Consider the following 17,326-nt stretch of genomic DNA (forward strand, 5'->3'; position numbering starts at 1 on the left):
TCTTGCCTACCTTGAATTCATAAATGTTTTCCCTTATAATTTCTTCTTAAAGTTTTATACTTTTAGGCTTTCATGTTTAGGTTCATAGATCCCTTCAAGTTATTTCCATGTATGGAAAAAAAGGGTTGAGGTTAAATTTTTATATATGGATACCAGGTGTTCCAGTGCCATTTGCCGAAGACAATATCTCTTCCTTGGCTCTTGAATCGAGTTTATATTCTATAAAATGCTAATGTTAAATAATCTTTCAAAACTTAGTGGACCATATATGTGTGATTCTATTTCTAGATTCTCTGTTTTACTCCAATGATCTATATGTCTTTCCTTACACCAACACTGCATTGATTACTGTAGCTTTAGAAGAAGTCTTAAAATTGGGTGCTGAACGTCTTCCAACACTGTTTTTGTTTTTGTTTTTGGCTTTCTGGGTCCTTTGTACTCCTACATAACTTTTAAATTTCAATATCCAGTTCTTCATTTATAGCAAGTATACACAGACCTGAATTTTTATATATACCTTGTGTTTTCTAATCCTGCTAAATTCAAGTACAAGTTCTAGGGGCTCCTCGAGATTTCTTAGTATTTTCTCTGTGGATGATCATTTCATCTACATATAAAGATTTTGCTTCTGCCATGTCAATCCTATCCTAATTGTGTCATTTTATTGCCAGACTATTTTGGTGGCGCCTAGGTTTCAAAGTTTAGTGGACAGATAAAGAGTAAGCATATCTGCCCTTGTACCCCACCTTAAGGAGAAAGCATTGTATCTTCTCCATTCATATAAGGCGTTCTCACTGCAAGTATGCAGTACATGTCTTTAATTTGTTGAGAAGTTTCTGTTCTACTTCTAGTCTCCTGATAGCTTTTACCATGAACAGCTGTAGAATTTAGTCTAATACTTTTTCTCCAACTAGTGACAAGTTCATATGGCTTTTTCCTTTCCTCTGTTAAAATGATGACTTTTGGGGGTGGATCTTCCAATGCTGAACCAACACTGCCATCCCTATAACAAAACCACTTTCTACATCCTGCCAGATCTGACTTCTAATAGTTTGTTTTGTTAAACAAATTTCTATCTATGTTCATATATTTTTCTCCTATTATCTTTATCCAGTTTTAGGATTAGCACAATGTTGATTTCCTAAAATGAGGGGAGAAGTGTTCCTTCTGTTTTATGCTTTAATTGTTTGATATAATTTATCAGTTAAAATGTTTATGAGCCTGCTGTTGTCATATAGGTAGGTTTTCAAGCTAGGAATATACTTTCTTTAATAGGTGCTATTCAAATTTTATATCTCCTCCAGAGTTAGTTTCATTCACCTTCTAAATTACTTCTTAGAAGTTGTCAAAATTATTTCAAAAATGATTTTTGTAATATGCTTTCTATATCCTTTTAAATTCTGTAAAATCTGTGGTAATGTCTCCTAGATCTTAATATTGTAATTTAAAAAATGTATAACTGATATTGTGTAACAGGAAGAAAAGGTCTAAAAGAGCAGGGGAATAGGGAGGGGTAGGGGAAGGGAAAAAAGGGAAAGGAAAAAATATAAGAAGAGAAAAAAATGGAAACAAGGTCTTTGCAAATAGGGAAGGGTGGAGGGGGTAAAGGGAGGGCAAGGGAAGGGGAAAAAAAATAAGAACCAAGATACTCATGTAATGGTACAAGATCCCAATGATGAACGTAACTGTATTTTATACCTAAAATGTACCAATAAAGTTAATGGGGGAAAAAAATATTGATTCACAGGTTTGCAAGTTTTCCAAATATTGACAGATTTCCTTATGTAATATAAAAAGAAAATTTTATATTTTTATGAAATATAAAAAGAAAATTTTTATTAATAATACCATCAGTCTCATTTGAAAAGCCTTTAAATATTGGGATACATCAAGAGCATCATGACAAATTTAAGTTTTCCAAAATTCTTATTTTCCCCATAAGAACTCAAATTTTATCTCCAGCAATAAATAATACCAGTTGTTTTCCTTGAAATGATATACATTTGTTTTTAAGAAATTGTAAGATACCAATCCTGAAGAACTGTGGTTTGTCTGTAGTTCATTCAAGGAACAATAGTGCTTATGAAAATTGCATATATTTCTGCTCCCAATTCAGATAATTACACATTTGTTTTTATTTTGCTGGCAAATTATTTTGGTAAAGACCAGGGAGTAAGTATTTTAGGCTTTGTGGGCTGCATAAGATTTCTGTCATATTTTTTTTTTTCATTTTTATAATCTTTTAAAAATGTAAAACAAAACAAAACGAAAAACCCTACTCAGTTCAAGGACCACACAAAAGCAGGTGGCACACCAGATGTGGCTTGCCAACCCCACCCCAACTTCTGGGCAGCCATTATACTTTGTGATATGGAAAGGCTGTATGTATATATTCCTTCTATTTTGCCATGCAAAATATTTAAAAATGTGTAGTCAAGAGTCAAGATGTTGACTCTAATTGCTGACATTCACCACTCCATCAGACATTCTTCAGTGACACAGGGTTCTTATTTTTCTTCCCCTTTCGTTTTCTGTCTCTTTTATTGCTGTGCAGGCAGGGATGGGCCTGGAGTATACACTTTTTGGTGCTGCTGCATTGTTTCAGGCTCAGGAGCCAGGAGCTTTACCCACTATTGCTTTGGCACTTTTAGTGCAAATGTTAACCCAGTGAGAGAGAAAATAATGCCTTTGAATTATTTTAACTACACATCTGGCCTCACAAGCCCTCTGAAAAATTCTCCAGGACCTCCAGGGGTCTGCAGAACACATTTTGAAAGATGTTGGTATACAGGAGGTAAAATTTTTGCTCTACCCTCTTGGGTTTGCCAACTGTTACTGACATACAGATTAATAAGAGAGAAGCATACACATTTTATTTAATTTCTACATATACATGGGAGACCTCATAAAAAAAAAGGAAACCCCAAGAATTGGCCAATGAGTTTACACACAGGGTCATCCAATAGTGGCAGTTGTAGAACAGCCACTGCATACGTAAGTAAAGCTGTATGAAAAGTGAGTTATTTTAATGAAGAAGGCCTTTTGCATAGGTTTCTCTTGGCTTTTTCTTGCTATCTCTGGTGAGGAGAGCATTTATTTTCCCCTGGTAGAGGGAGTGCATCTTGTACCTGGGACATTCCTCTGCAGGGGCCCTTACAACAACTGCTTTTCAAGTGCTTTCAGTTCTAAATAATCCGTGTACCAGAGTGGTCTGTTTAGAGGTGGAGTGTCCTGAAACCCCGCACTGGTCTGGACACTTTTTCCCCTCCTTTCTTTCACATCTGGTTCCCCGGGGGAAGGAATATTACCCCCAGCATGCAGCATGCAGTTTAGTTCAGAGAGAACCTAGTTGAATGTGACTGGCTGTACTTTGTTAATCTCAGTTTTCTTGTATATAAAATGGGGGAAATAATAGAACTAACCCGTAGGATTTGAAGATTAAATGCATTTAGCAGAATACTCAGAATTATAGCCACTTTATTTTCAATTGTATTCTTTTTTACTTTTTATGCCATTAATTAATTTCATGTGTGTAATTAATTATGGGCATGTAAGAAAAGAAACATCATACTCAAAATGGACTTGTGTATGGTGGCTTTCTGGCATTGTGAGAAGCCAGGCAGAAAAATCTCTTTGGCAGGAGCCAGTGGGAGACTATTGACCCACATTGGATCCTCTGGTGAAGCCTCTGAGAATTTTAGCAACAGGTCCTCCTGGAACTGAGCTCTTTGTCTGTTTTAAGGTTTTTAAAAGATATTTATTTTTTATTAGTACTTGTTTGTAGTACACAATGTTTACATTCCTTGTGTGAAGTTGGTACATGAACATAACACATTTTCATTCCTTTTTTCATCCTTTCCCTTCCCTTCCCTCCCCACACCCATTTTTTGATTTCCTTCCTTTTCTTTTTTTTTTTCTTCCTTTTCTTTGGGACATGTTTATAGTACATAATGTTTACATTTCTTGTCTGAAATTCCTATACATAAGATAAACTTAAGTCATTTGTAGGAAAATGGATGCACCTTGAGACCATAATTGAGTGAAATAAATTAGACACTCAAGTTGAAATATTACAGGGTTTCTCTTATATGAGGAAGCCCAGGGTAAAGATAAAGAGTAAAATAAAAGATAGAGAATAGGAAGTATGGAGATAGACCTCTCTCAGAGGGGAAGGTGGTGGAACTGGAGGGAGGGAGGAGGAAGAGGAGGAGAAGGAAAGGAGGAATAGAAGATGAAAACAAGAATTGGAATGTGTTTTGTTTTGAATTTAAATCCTTTAAATCCTTTTGACATGTACATGGGATTACAAAGGAAATTAATCATATTAAAATGTAGTTATTAATATATTTTTTCAAAAATGTGATATGCTCTGTTATTAATACTTTAAATTAAATCTAGCAGTGAGTCTAATGATGAACATAAATTTGAGAGTAGGTTGAATGAAACGATACTTCAAGGTATTGGCAGCAAATATCATATGAGAATAGCTGTGAACTTTCTGGCCAATAAAATCATAGGCTCCACTGACACCCATGATTGGTTCCCTGTTGTCATAAGGAAGGTGTATGCTACAGTTCAGTTAAAGGCTGGTGAGAACAGAGATGTGGTTTTCCTCCCCATTGGAATGGACAGACCTACCTGCATTCTATTTACAGAACCTGGTGAGAGAGAGCATGGACTTCCTGCGGATAACCTCTTTATATTATCTCCTTTATCATTTTGGGGTGTGTGTTTAGAAAAGATGTTAACAGTTAAAAAAATGATACTGGGGACATGTCAATTGTCTGATGACTTTGGAAGGTGAGGCGAGCACTAGCCTGTTTAATCTGGGTTATGATTATTGGATGCATAGTCTATTTGCTGAATAATTGTTAGCTTCTCATTTAAATTTAATCTCAGTTGACAGAGATTTAGGAGGTAGGAAAGCTACAATAAACTTAATTACAAATTACAAAGTTAAAAATCCAAGCCTTTCTGACTCTTCAAATAATAACCTCTTACTCTGTGGGTAGTTTCCGCTCCAATCATAGATTGAATTATGGATACTATACACACGAGTGATTTTAAATCTGAACTGCAGTATAAACACACCACACACACACACACACACACACACACACACACACACACAACCTTTGCACAGCGCAGAGTCATAAAATAAACAAATGGTTTAACTTCCAACACTCTGTCTGCCCGTAATTGATTCTTCTTACCCAACTGTGCATTTTAGCATGTTTCAAGTTGGAGAAATCTACCAGCACTAATTTGATGTTGCAACTGTTTATGGGCCTTTTAATGGGTGATAGGGGATTGATCTAATTTCTCAGGATGGCTGGGGATCATATTAAGTGGCACCTGATTGGTGTACTGGGATGAGGGGGACCAGTCATCCATAGCCACAGGGGGTGAGGAAGGCTTATCTTTCCTGAGTAAATGCAGATCCTGACAAAGAGGGGAGCTTTCCTGTGGGGACTTTAGACCTTGGTAGTAATGAAGACGCCTCTTTGGAGGATTATTTCACTGAGAAGGATGGTTAAATTACAAAATCTACACAATCTGGTTAAAGCTTCCAAAATGGGTAGAAAAGTTTTTCTTGGGCCAGGGATTTAGCTCAGTGTTTCCGGCGCCTGCCTCTCAAGCTCACGGTACCAAGTTCAATCCCCAGTACCAAAAAAAAAAACAAAAAAGAAAAGTTTCTCTTTTCATCCTCACTCTCAGGTTAAAGATAAAAATATTTAGGGAAATTGCCAACATTCATATCTTCAAGTTGTTAGGATGGAAGAGAGTTGATACTTCATCTGCTTGACTGAAAACAGCAAAGAACTCTGGAAATCCATGAGTTCTGCTTTGATTGAGAAGACAATCTGCCTGTACCATGGCAGATGGAAGCCTACACAATCCATCCCTCCTTGGGTGTGAACTCCTAGGCTCTGGCTTGCCTCATTTAGCCATCTGACCTGCTGTGTGCTCCATCCTTGCTGGCCCTGGACTTGCCTGCTCAGTCTCCCTAGTAAGCTGTACATTTGCTGTGTCTCTCTGCTGCTGAGGACTCTGTTCTTCAAGGCATTTGCATGACTTCTGGTGATTCATTCAGATTTCTGCCTCCAGTTGATCTCCTCAGATAGGCATCTCCTTCATGTGGAAAAATTGCACCTTCACCTGTCCTGGCCTGGTCTTCCCCACTGCGTATCCCACTTGACTTGTTTTCTTATCATTTACCAGTGTTCAGCATGTTACATCCTCTGTGTTTATTTTATTATGATCAACCAACTTCCTTTAGAAGATTAATTTCTCAAAGGCAAAAGCTTTGCCTGTTTTAGTCTTTAGTGTCTCTTCAGTGCCCAAAAGAATATTTTGGCATATAGTTGGTGCTCAGTAGCATGTGCTGCATGATGCAATTGAATAGAGAGCTGATATTTTCATATGACATGAAGTCATACACATGAACTCCTGAATTCTTCCAGTAACCAATATTTCAGTTGAACAAGTTATTCATACTCTCAATATCAGTTTCCTGGACTGCAAAGCAGGGGAAATAGCACTGGATGCTTTGGATTTGAGAAGATAAGAGTATGCGTATAAAAGCACTGCATACTAACACTATGCACACTGTTTTAGGAGAATGCCAAAGCCTAAGAATTTCTGATCCTGCTATTTTCTGTCATCATCACATTGTGTTCCCACTGAGCAGTACCACTGTCCAGAGCTTTGATTACATATGAAGGCAGGAGCAGGAGAGAACATGTGGAGATCATACCAACTTCACCAACTTTGCCAAGTGTCAGTCCTGCCTTCTGCTTGCAGACTTGATACGGCATTCATTGTTGTTATGATCTATTTTAGTTTTCTATAACGAAAGAAGAAGCAGGACTGTCATATTTTGTAGGATATAGGCAACAGAAAAATGTTTTCCCCAAATCACACAAGATTATGAGAGGCAGAATTAGGATGAGAATGTAGGTATGACTCTATCCCAGTATTTTATAGACAAATTACTGCCTTGCACCAGATAAGGTCTTGCCTCAGATTTACTAGTGTATCATACCTACAAACCTCAAGATTCCCTGCAGTTCTGCTCCAGTTATAATTTGCTACTCTGATCTTCACAAAGATCACAGAGAGGCTGGAGGAATGCTCCCAGTTCTCCAGTATCTCCTTGGGAAGTTTGTGGTAGGAGCCCAAGCACACACAGACTTGGAAATGCCAAGCTTTCCACATACATACAACAAGCAAAGAAGCTTGCTGGGATGTCTTAGGTGATTACTATATCCCAAGGTGAGTGGAAAGCATGTATGTACAAATACACAGTGTGTTGCAGGGGAAACCATCATCCATTACCTTCCAGGATTGTATCAACTGCATTCACGAGAGGGAGAATATTCCTTAAAGGTGACATCATACCTGTAAAACAGCAGTATAATTTGTTACAGAAATGAATGCAAGCTTTCATGAGATACCTGGAGTCAATGCTTTCTCTTGACAAATATGATCTCAAACAGGCATATTTGCAAAGTTTCTTTCAATTTCCTACTTAAAAAATTTAATGAATCCCCCTGATTCCTACAGATTCTAGTACTAAGTGCTGTATGCTTTATCATTTTGCTTCTCAATATGGTAGAGCTCAGACCAGCCACCTCTAGCCATGGGTATCATTGCTGATACCCATGCGATGGTCTGTCCTGTTTTGACCAGGCACTGGGATCAAGCAGATTCCTCATTCTGCCCAAGCTACAACCCTGACTAATATGCAGTTCTCTCTTGACTGATTGGGGAGCTGGAAGTTGAAGCATCTGGTGCTTATGTACAAAACAAACATAAATAAGAAATCATGTACAGATGTGGCTCTAACAAATCCCCAGCAACAAGAAAAAAGTAATACCAGCCAATGAAAGGAGAAAAATCAATACCAAGAAGGGAAGAAGAAGAAGAAGAAAAAGAAGCGAAGAATGCTCCAGAGACTACACTTCACAATTTTAATTTCAGGCTCAAATACCTGACCAAAAGGCATCATCTTTGGTGCTATCTAGGATGCCTGAAAGACATTGAAAAACCCTGTGAGGACCCCATTGTAACTTCCTGCCTTTATTCCCTATTCTCCCCTAAGGAGCCAGGCGATAGTCTTACCCAGAACAATTGATGCATAAGGAAGAAACTTTACTGAAAATCACTAACATTAATTATTATTATAATCTAGAGGAGATGGGGCTCTTGCATTCTATTCGGTTCAGGTTCAAAAATGTTATCTTTCATACTGTTTTTAATTCTGATAACTGCACAAATCGAGGTGATCCTGGGTTTCTACTCCAAGGACATTTGGGTAAGAAGGAATATACCTTTACTCTGAAGCAATGGAATACATTTGCACAACAAAAGGAACACTAATTAAAAAGAAGTAAAATATTTAACCAAATAACAAGGGACTAGAGATTTACAGTTGTGAAGGTGTTTCCATTCTGGTTATTCTGTGCTTGAACCTGAGGACCCTGCCATGCACCTTTAAGAGTCATGTGTTCACGACCTACTCTCTGAGTTTACCCCCACGTCCAAGAGACAGTGGTGAATAACCGAACACTCCAGATGGGTCAGGGATTTAGCTCAGTGGTTTCACTGCCTGCTGAGCAAATGCAAGGACCCGAGTTCGATCCCTGGTACCAAAAAAAGAACTCAGCCATACAGAGTTGTCCTGAGGATGAGTGGTATACACAGAAAGTTCCCAGCTACTAGTGGTTGACAAAATGAGCAGTGTTGAGAGTCTTGTCTTTCCAGTGCCAGCATTTTACACTGTTCCTAAAATGTAAATTCTCAGGAGTGATTTGCTGTCCAATGACTAGACACCCTTTTGCAGGCTAGTAGGAAATGCTAAGATGTTGGACTCAATCAATGCTAAAGCTACCAGAAGCCTAAGATTCTAAGTTTTTTAGGTGTGAATGATGTGGTTAAAGAATTAGAAGGCTACCTCTTAGATATTCTTTTTGCTTGACTATGGGATTTTAAAAAATGATGTTTCCTTCTAATGTTTATGAGAAAGCAGTATTTTTTGAGGGAGCAGAGAAAAGTGTTTTATAGGAACCAGCTGAAACAATGTTTCCATCCACTTTTGGCTGTATTTCCCAAATCCAGGTTTAATTGACAGGTGGTCCTTGGCGGCCATCTTGGTCTTAGTGTTTTCAGCTTGTGGTGGGAAGGCTTAGGAAAGCAGCCATGCATCAAGAGCTGGGCTTTTGTTGAGGTTCAGTTTTGTGTGTGTACACTTTTGTACACTGAAACAGCAGACCTTGGCTCTGTGAAATTCCTTCCCTTAGACTTTGCTAGAGAGAGCCCTGTGGTCCTGGATGGAAGAACCTGACCAGCAGCAGCTCAGAAGGAAACTATAAATGTATTTTGCTCAAAGTATTAAGATGCTTAATGGAATTGTGTTCTGCCTGTCTTTTAATTAACTTTTAATTTAGGTGACACCAAAAACCATTTAATTTCTGTGGAATATTGCTCTCAGCATGCTGAAATGTGATACAGAAAAGGTCAACATCAAGTGTTCCAGCTGGGTCTATGTAGCTTGGCTGGGTCAATTTGTCCCAGGCTGTATCAGAATCAGCTTTCATTGCATGGAAGACTGGAAGGAGGGGATGTATGGGAATAAAGTTGTTACTAGGTGTAGGAAAAAATAATTGTGTAGGTAAAGAGAGGAGGGGGTCAGAGAGAGGGAGGGAGGATGAGAAGTGGAAAGGGGTTGAGAGGGAGAGAAGAACGGAGGTGGAGAAGGGTGAAGAAGGAAAGGGAAAGGGAAAGAGAGGGAGGAAGAAAGAAAGAAAGGAAAGAAAGAAAGAAAAAGAAAGGAAGAGAAGGAGAAAAAGTTTTCAGTGTGCTTGCAGAATGACAGGTGTGAATCTTTATAGAATGGAGTGAAAGAAGTTTTAGGAATGATTTATTGGGTGTGAATACACAGAAATCTGGGAATCTGGAGAGAGTAAGAGAATTTGAGGCCCAATCAGAGTGTGTGAGTTTGAAATATGATTCTTTGCTCCATATTTGCTTTCCTTTTTCCTCTTTAAGCTGTTGTTAGAAGGAGTTTACCTTAGTTCATCAGTGAATAACTGAAGTGGTCTACACACAAGGGAAATGGTGACTTAAAGGAACTGTCAGCAGTTATGTCAAGGAATGACATTAGAGACAAGTGGCAATTGCTCACCCTGTTTTCTCAGCAGTAATCTTGGTAGAACTTCTCCATATGCCTTCATCCTACTATACACCAGAGCAGAGCGACTGAAGAAGTATATTTATGGAAGTAGCACATGTGTGTTGTCTATACAGGTAGAAGTCTTTGATTTCTTTCAAAACTATAGTGATATTTTAAAATGTTATATTTCTTTTTATTTCCATACATTCTTCTATGTCTTACATGGGTAGCAATTTCCCAGTGGCATCAGTCCACTTGTGAGTAATAGAATAAGTAATGATCCAGGAGGAAGGGTCCCTTCGTCTTAGACCAAGGTTGGCAAAACATACCCACACCAAATTGGCCTGTTGGATGTTTTTTTGAATAGTTTCATAGGGACTCAGGATTGCTCTTTTTTATATAAAAATATATTCTATGTAGTTCCTTTCCTATTACAGTTGGTAGTTGAGCATGTACAACAGAAAACATGTATCCTTCAAAAAAACTTAATAACATTTTCTATAAGACCCTATATAAAAAATGTTTGTTAATCTACTCTTCCAAAATTGACCACAAACCTATATCCTGACCCTGGATCTTCACAAACACTGATATACTTGTCTAGGATATGATTCTCTTTTGCATACCTTTCATCACTTCTTATTTGAAACCAAGTCTGGGTGCAACTCCACTAAGAAAACTTCCTAACCACCATCCCCCTACATCTACTTCCAAGATGTCTACTCCCATGTCTCTGTGATGGATTTTAACACAATCTTAGTTGTCATTTGTTAGCTTACTTGGTTTATTCCACCCATAGATGATAAGCTTTTTAAAGTTTGACCCATTCTGTATTTGGTCCCCAAAGTTTCTGCTATAGAAGGTTGTGTGTGTGTGTGTGTGTGTGTGTGTGTGTGTGTGTGTATGATTGGTTTTCCCAATATGCCAAGTGTTGTGTACCCAAGCGACCTTTAGTAGGTAATAGCTAGTTAAACCATATATTTAGCTGCCTGTACCATGGATTAGTCTTCAGATACCCACATAGCCTTTCTTTAATCTTTCCCTTGATGTTTTTATCTGAAGCTGTCACCCAAATTCAGCAAAGCTTATGTGGATGTGATCAGGAACAATGCAATCAGCATCAATCTTTCTGGCCTTCATATATATGATATATAAGATATATATATATATACACATATACATCATATATATGACATATGTAGGCATCCTACTATAATCTCAGTACTGTGGCCAACATTTTATAGACTGAAATAGTTTCCTGACAACGTTGATTGACAATGTCAGTCATTCTTCAGCAGGTATCAGTTGATAGATTTTCTGTCCCAGGCTCTGTTCTGGCTGCCAGACAAAGGTACCGCACCTGCACATACACACATTTGCATCTGCAGTAAGGCCATTGGGATGTTCTAACAGGGGTTCTCCTTCTTGGGCTCTTGGGTCTGTGACAGCTTTTCCACAGCACCCGCTTGCACTCTAGTTCTAGTACTCTTGCTGGAGAATTCTGGTGATAGGAATTATTTGGGAAAAAGATTCTCTGGTGAGTAGATGCCCAGCCCTGATGAAGAACCACACTTTGAAAAAGTAGACATATAAAATAATGAAATGAATTCCCTGCAACTAAAAAAAATTCCCCACAAATAAAGGTAATGTCATAAATTAACTAGGTGATAGCTTTTTAAAAGCCAAGACCTACCCAAGTGTGACTAAATGGAAAAATCCACGTGCCTGGGGGCCAGCTTCTTAGTCTGAGACTGTACAAATTATTTGACTTTTCTACCCTCCAGTGTCTTAGTATCACCTAACGTTTTAGGGTGAGTATGTGTCATGTGTTAAATAAGATGATAGAAGGGTAGATAGAAAAAACAAACCTTTTTTTCTTGTTTTTCTTTTGTTTTCTCACCACAACAATCAACAACAAAGACTTTTTGTGATGCTGAAAGGTGTGGGTATTTTACTCACCAGCCTGCAAGCAATCAGTATGGTAGCAGACATCAGCTGGATATCTCCAGTTCCATTCAGTTCTGACACTGTCTGCCCAGAGATCGCATCAGGTCTCACAAGTGTAGGTCCCAGCCCCTACCCCTTTCCACTTCCTGAATTGGAAGCCCTTGTTATTTGATTTGTGTTTCTGTCAGATCTGCTGGAGATCAAAGTTCCCACAATGCCCTATGCAGATTCCATAAAGTCCCTAAAGTGGCTCAAACGTGGATGAAACATGTTTACTGATTTATTTCAATGAGTACAGACAGATGAGGAGATGAGCAGGCTGAGGTGTGTGGGCAGGGGTGTTGGGGTGCACTGCCCTCCAGGTACCTCAACGTGCTTAGCAGTCTTTAAGCCCTCCAGATTCTGCCCTGGGGGATTTTTATTGCAACTTCATTACACAAGCATGATTGAAGCATGGCAATGGTGTGGAAACGTGGTTACACTGAAAGCACCAATATAGGACTACAGAGCAGGAGGAGAGACCCAGCAAGGTCAGTCTGTGCAGGGTGTTCTCTATCCCTTGCTCTTGGGCAGGGGCAAGCCTCCTTAAATGAGGTCTAACCATCTTGCATTAGACAAAGTAGGTCAGAGGATTTCTTTAAGTCTCACTCCAAGAGAGAAAGGCAAGGGATGATTAGGGTTCTGTGACTTGCCTTGGGGAGGGAGTTACGAGTCAGGAACTGGGGATGTAAAAAAGAGATATATCGCGATGTTACAGAGGAACAGTGTGTAACATGGGCTTAGCTTCATGTGCACATTTTCATAGGAAGTGTTAGCAATGCACTCACTCTGAACCTTCACAGGTGTCCAGGATTTCCACGAATACGTGAATTGATATAGTGGGAAGAATCTTTTCTATTTATGTGATCATGATTTGAAAACAGTGCCTAGGGGTGAAAAACTCTGACAAGCAAACATTAGGTCCCTGAATTGTCCAACACTTAGTTCCAAGACTTTCTTAAATTCTGGCTTCAGCAGGGATTTCTCCTGAGGGCTGAGAGGTCTTCTGCCTTCTTAAACCCCATGGTTAATAACAGCAGCAGAGGCAAATTGCTTTCCTTCTGTGTTCCTCAAACCAGGTTTGTTTAGGCCTTAAGCTACTGCGAATATTGCTGGAAAGAGGGAAAGCTATGGTCAGAGCTGCTGAGTGACGAGGTGGCAGCTTCCCCAAGCCCATGTTAATACAGATATCATTTCATCAGTGTGATCCTCCACAAGCTCTCACAGGAATTAATAATGGGGAATACTTTACCTGACGGAAATACTGGATGAGGTGGAGGGAGACTCAGCTATGGGCTACTCTGAAAGCACTAGATGATTATATGGGAATGCTGGAGGACAGATAGGAAGAAACAGGGAAAGGTTGCAGAAAGACTCATATCTCTGGAGGGGCCCTAGTTGAAAGAAAAAAAGCTGACTTCTGGGAGGCTAAAGCGGGCGGATTTCAAGTTCCAGTCCAGCCTGAGCAGCTTAGCAATTTAGTGACATCCTGGAAAGAGGAGAAAGAGAGGGAGAGAGGGAGAGGGAGAGGGAGGGAGGGAGAGAGAGAGAGAGAGAGAGAGAGAGAGAGAAGAAAGGAGGGAAAGAAAGAAGGGTAAGCTAACTTCATGAATAGAAGAGGTCGTTTTTTGTTGCATTATTGGCTTAATTCATGTAGTTTCTTCCTCATTTCCATAGCTCTTGAAGGTTTTCTTTTTAAACATTTTCCTTAGGATGAAATTTGAAATATTCTCTTTCAATAAACTTCAGTTGACCTGGATCTATGATGATATCTTGTCTTTTTTTGGAATTGTTATATGAGAAAGAATTAATATAAATTGTTATTATAGATATGATCCCTCTTCATTTTAATGTATTTTGCATTTTTGAGGAACACTGTTTTCTAAATACACTCAAGTTGTTTCTACTAGCTTGGGGAAATTTTTGAAGATTTTTCAATCGAGTTTCAAGGAAATTTTTAATTTTTTAATTGTTTTTTAAAAGATGGCTTTACTGAGGTATAATTCACATATCAGGTAATTTACCTCTTGAAGTGTAAAACTCTATCATTTTAGCATGCACACAAGACACCCACACTCAAAACCCATCTGGGTCTGTGAGCCCCGTCACACAGCCCACAGCAATCATGACCTGTGGCTGCACCATTGTCCTCAGATCCTTCAAGTTCACAGGGTTTGTTTTACACTGTTGGCCCTTCTCTACCTTGATGAAAAGAATAACTAGTGCTGTCTTTTGGGGAGGTCCATGGGTCAGTTAGTGCTAGGTATCCTAAACATATACATTAGATTTTAAAAGAGGAAAGTATTTGGCATTTTGGTTTGCAACACAGGGAGGGAAGGGGGGTGCGGAAAGAGAGAGAGATCTTTCCTAACAATGTGGAGTTTTGGTAATTGTAAGCAGCAGCATTTGTTGATGGCTAATTTAGTGGCTAAAGTTTATGGAGCCCTTATTTGTACCAGGTACTTTATAAGCATTTTTTTCCTCCAATTTCAAATAGAAGTATAGATCTTATAGACCAGGAATTGTTTCCCCTTCTTTAACAGTAAAGATCTCAGTGAGGCTGGAGACCTGCCCAGGCAGCCCCGCCCCTTGGAGGTGGAACTATGGTGGATGAGTGTCCCCCTCCCCCACCGCCCCCCGCCCCTGCTGAGCTTCACCTGCTGCTCTGTGAGCCCAGCCACGCCTCTCCTCTACACCTTGCTCTGCTGTGTGCCTGTGTTCCCAGCCCCTACTTTTGTTCCATGTATTTCCTTCTGTCCTCCCTGAAAGAATTCCCAATTAATCAGGAGAAGATAAAACTACAACAAGTGTGAATAACATTATATAGCTTACTGTTGCAGCACAGGTTACTACTATCAGTTTGAGGAACCCTATGATACATCCCACTCTTTGATTTTGGTTTAGGAAAACAAGGTTCAGGCACCTTCAAATACTTGCCCCAGATGCTCCTGAGCAACGAAGGCGAGATTCCAACCTGTCCATTTTGATGTGGCAGGGTTTTCCACCTGCTAACAAGGCCTCAGATTCAATTTCCTGTGGGACCAGCATAAGCCAGTGCCCCTTCCACCTCAACACTGTCCACTCCTCTCCCTGCAGTGGGCTGTGGCTAGTGGGAAAGCAGACATGCAGCGGCCCATTTTTCCAGTATGTCAAAGGAAGCCAGAAATCTGCATATTTAAGTAAAATGTCCTGATCTTTAAATGTCATCTTCTACTTGACACATTTGAGAAAGACCCCAGCAACCCAGCGCATGGACAAGTGGCAAGCTGTCTGGAGGCCACTGGCTGTAGAGTTCCACACCAGACCCCATGACTTCCCGCTTCCGGCCCCTCCTCCTTTCGAGCCGCCAGATGAGGTCTGTGACCCCGCTCCATCTCTTTCTTCCCCAGTCCTTCACTTACACTGCCATTCCTACTGTAAACCTCTTCCCTGCACTTTCCCCAGGGCTTCTTACACCCTGTGTTGCCTCCACCCAATGCTCCCAGATCCTCTGTTAGAATCACGAATGGCTGTTTACAAAGCAGAAAGAAGTAGTGGGAGGGAAAAGGCTCTGTCCACAGAGCAAGGGACCCTCCACTCAGGCAGTCATTGTAGGGAAACAGAATTGGAAATGATTTTATTTCAATTAGATTTTAATTAGCTTCTGTCTTGGAACCATCGGATGCGTTGCCAAACAATTGAAAAAGCAACCTTATTTGCATCTGTTGCTCCTAAGAATAGCAATTTTACACCATCTGATCCATATTTTATTCAGTGGGTGGGAAGGAGTGGGGACCCTGGGTGGAAGAATTTCAGATTAGATAATCAGTGTCAGTACAGGCGATGTTGGGTCAACCTGGGAGACTCCAGAGCAGTCCCTTGTAGCCTTGACCTAGTTTCACATGGAATTAGTATGGGATGGGTGGCATGCAGCATTTAATTAGCAGCCTGCACAAACTTATTGTAAAGCTCTACCAACTCTAATTTCATCATGTTGAAAAATTAGGAAAAGCAGAAAGCAACCTTGGAAGCCAAGTGCTGGGCACCTGAGAGAGCCAGGCAAGGTGCCCAGGAAAAGGGGCCAGGAGCTTGTGGGTGGGTGCTGTGTTCAGCACTGAGGCTGGCAGGCTCCATCTCCTTGATCCTTGTCCATAGCTCTCCTCTGTTGACCCTCACCTCTGATTGCTACTGAGATGCAATGCCATGCAGACTGTGAGTGGGGCTCAGACCTGTATCCCACCTGATTTTCCAAAGCCATTTCGAGATTCTGATTACAACTTTGCAAAACCCACCCTGCTTCTGACAAGACAGACAGGGTTTCTAAGGCTGTGAAGTTGATGAATATGCTTTCCCCATGGGAACATACAAATAGATGGCTCTGTGAGTTTTCTCTTGGGGAAGATGTGGTGTTTGGAAGGCTAAGTAGCTCCTGCCCCCTGTTTCCCCTGGAGACCCGTTTCCTGTTCACGGGAAAATGCACTGCAGAAAAATTGTTCAGCAATATTTTTCTCTGTTGTTATGTGGTTGGTAATGTTGTTGAATACATTCTGAAGCATCTCCTCCCTACCACAAACTACTAATCAAATCCTTGGCTCTATGTCTTTGCTATTCATAGAGGAGGTTCAGGCCCTCTGCTGAGTTCTCCCCTTAAATTCTCTTTGCAATTTGGCTGGTTCCTCTCAGGATCACACAGTGATTTTGTTGTTGTCGTTTGTTTTATGATGCTGGGGTTGTAACCCAGGGGCTAGTGCATGCCAGGCAAATGTTCTATGTCAGAGTTACACCCCCAGGCCCTTAACACTTCTAATGTCTAAATCCTGCCTCTCTTATTTTGTATAATTCCATGATGTCTGGCTCATTTGCAATGGGTGGGGATACCTTAATGTAGTAATGTTTATATAATACAAAATAAAATTTAAAAGTCTGCTTCCTGAAAATAAAATTAATATAGTCAATTGTGATTATATTATGCATATCAGAAATAAAATTATGCAGTGCTTTCCAGGGTCTTGTGTAATGGAGTTATCAGTCCATTATCAAAACTGTTACCTCTGCCTCAGATAGTGCCATTCTACAGGTGGTTCTTCTATAATGTTATTCATTACATATAAGGAGGAGCTATGCCTTTTATCCAAGTGCCAGCATGATGTTGGAGCTACTTTTATAAACTACTCTATGTAATCTAGT

At 39.9% G+C, this 17,326-nt stretch overlaps 1 protein-coding gene and 1 long non-coding RNA gene across 11 annotated transcripts in view; both read left to right on the forward strand.

The window, feature by feature from the left end:
• Opcml (opioid binding protein/cell adhesion molecule like) overlaps positions 1-17,326 on the forward strand; it is a 1,190,405-nt gene that overhangs the window by 712,568 nt on the left and 460,511 nt on the right. The gene's annotated exons all lie outside the window — the stretch shown is intronic.
• The window catches only part of LOC147827414 (uncharacterized), a 56,792-nt gene continuing 39,466 nt past the window's right edge, over positions 1-17,326 (forward strand). Inside the window, exon 1 of the long non-coding RNA XR_015452409.1 lies at positions 1-17,326. This exon is cut by the window's right edge and continues 29,347 nt beyond it. This is a non-coding gene — a long non-coding RNA (uncharacterized LOC147827414).

Source organism: Heterocephalus glaber, unplaced genomic scaffold (genome assembly GCF_053883595.1).
Source record: "Heterocephalus glaber isolate CG9 unplaced genomic scaffold, H.glaber_assembly_v1.0 deba00001446, whole genome shotgun sequence".
NCBI classification, from domain to species: domain Eukaryota; kingdom Metazoa; phylum Chordata; class Mammalia; order Rodentia; family Bathyergidae; genus Heterocephalus; species Heterocephalus glaber.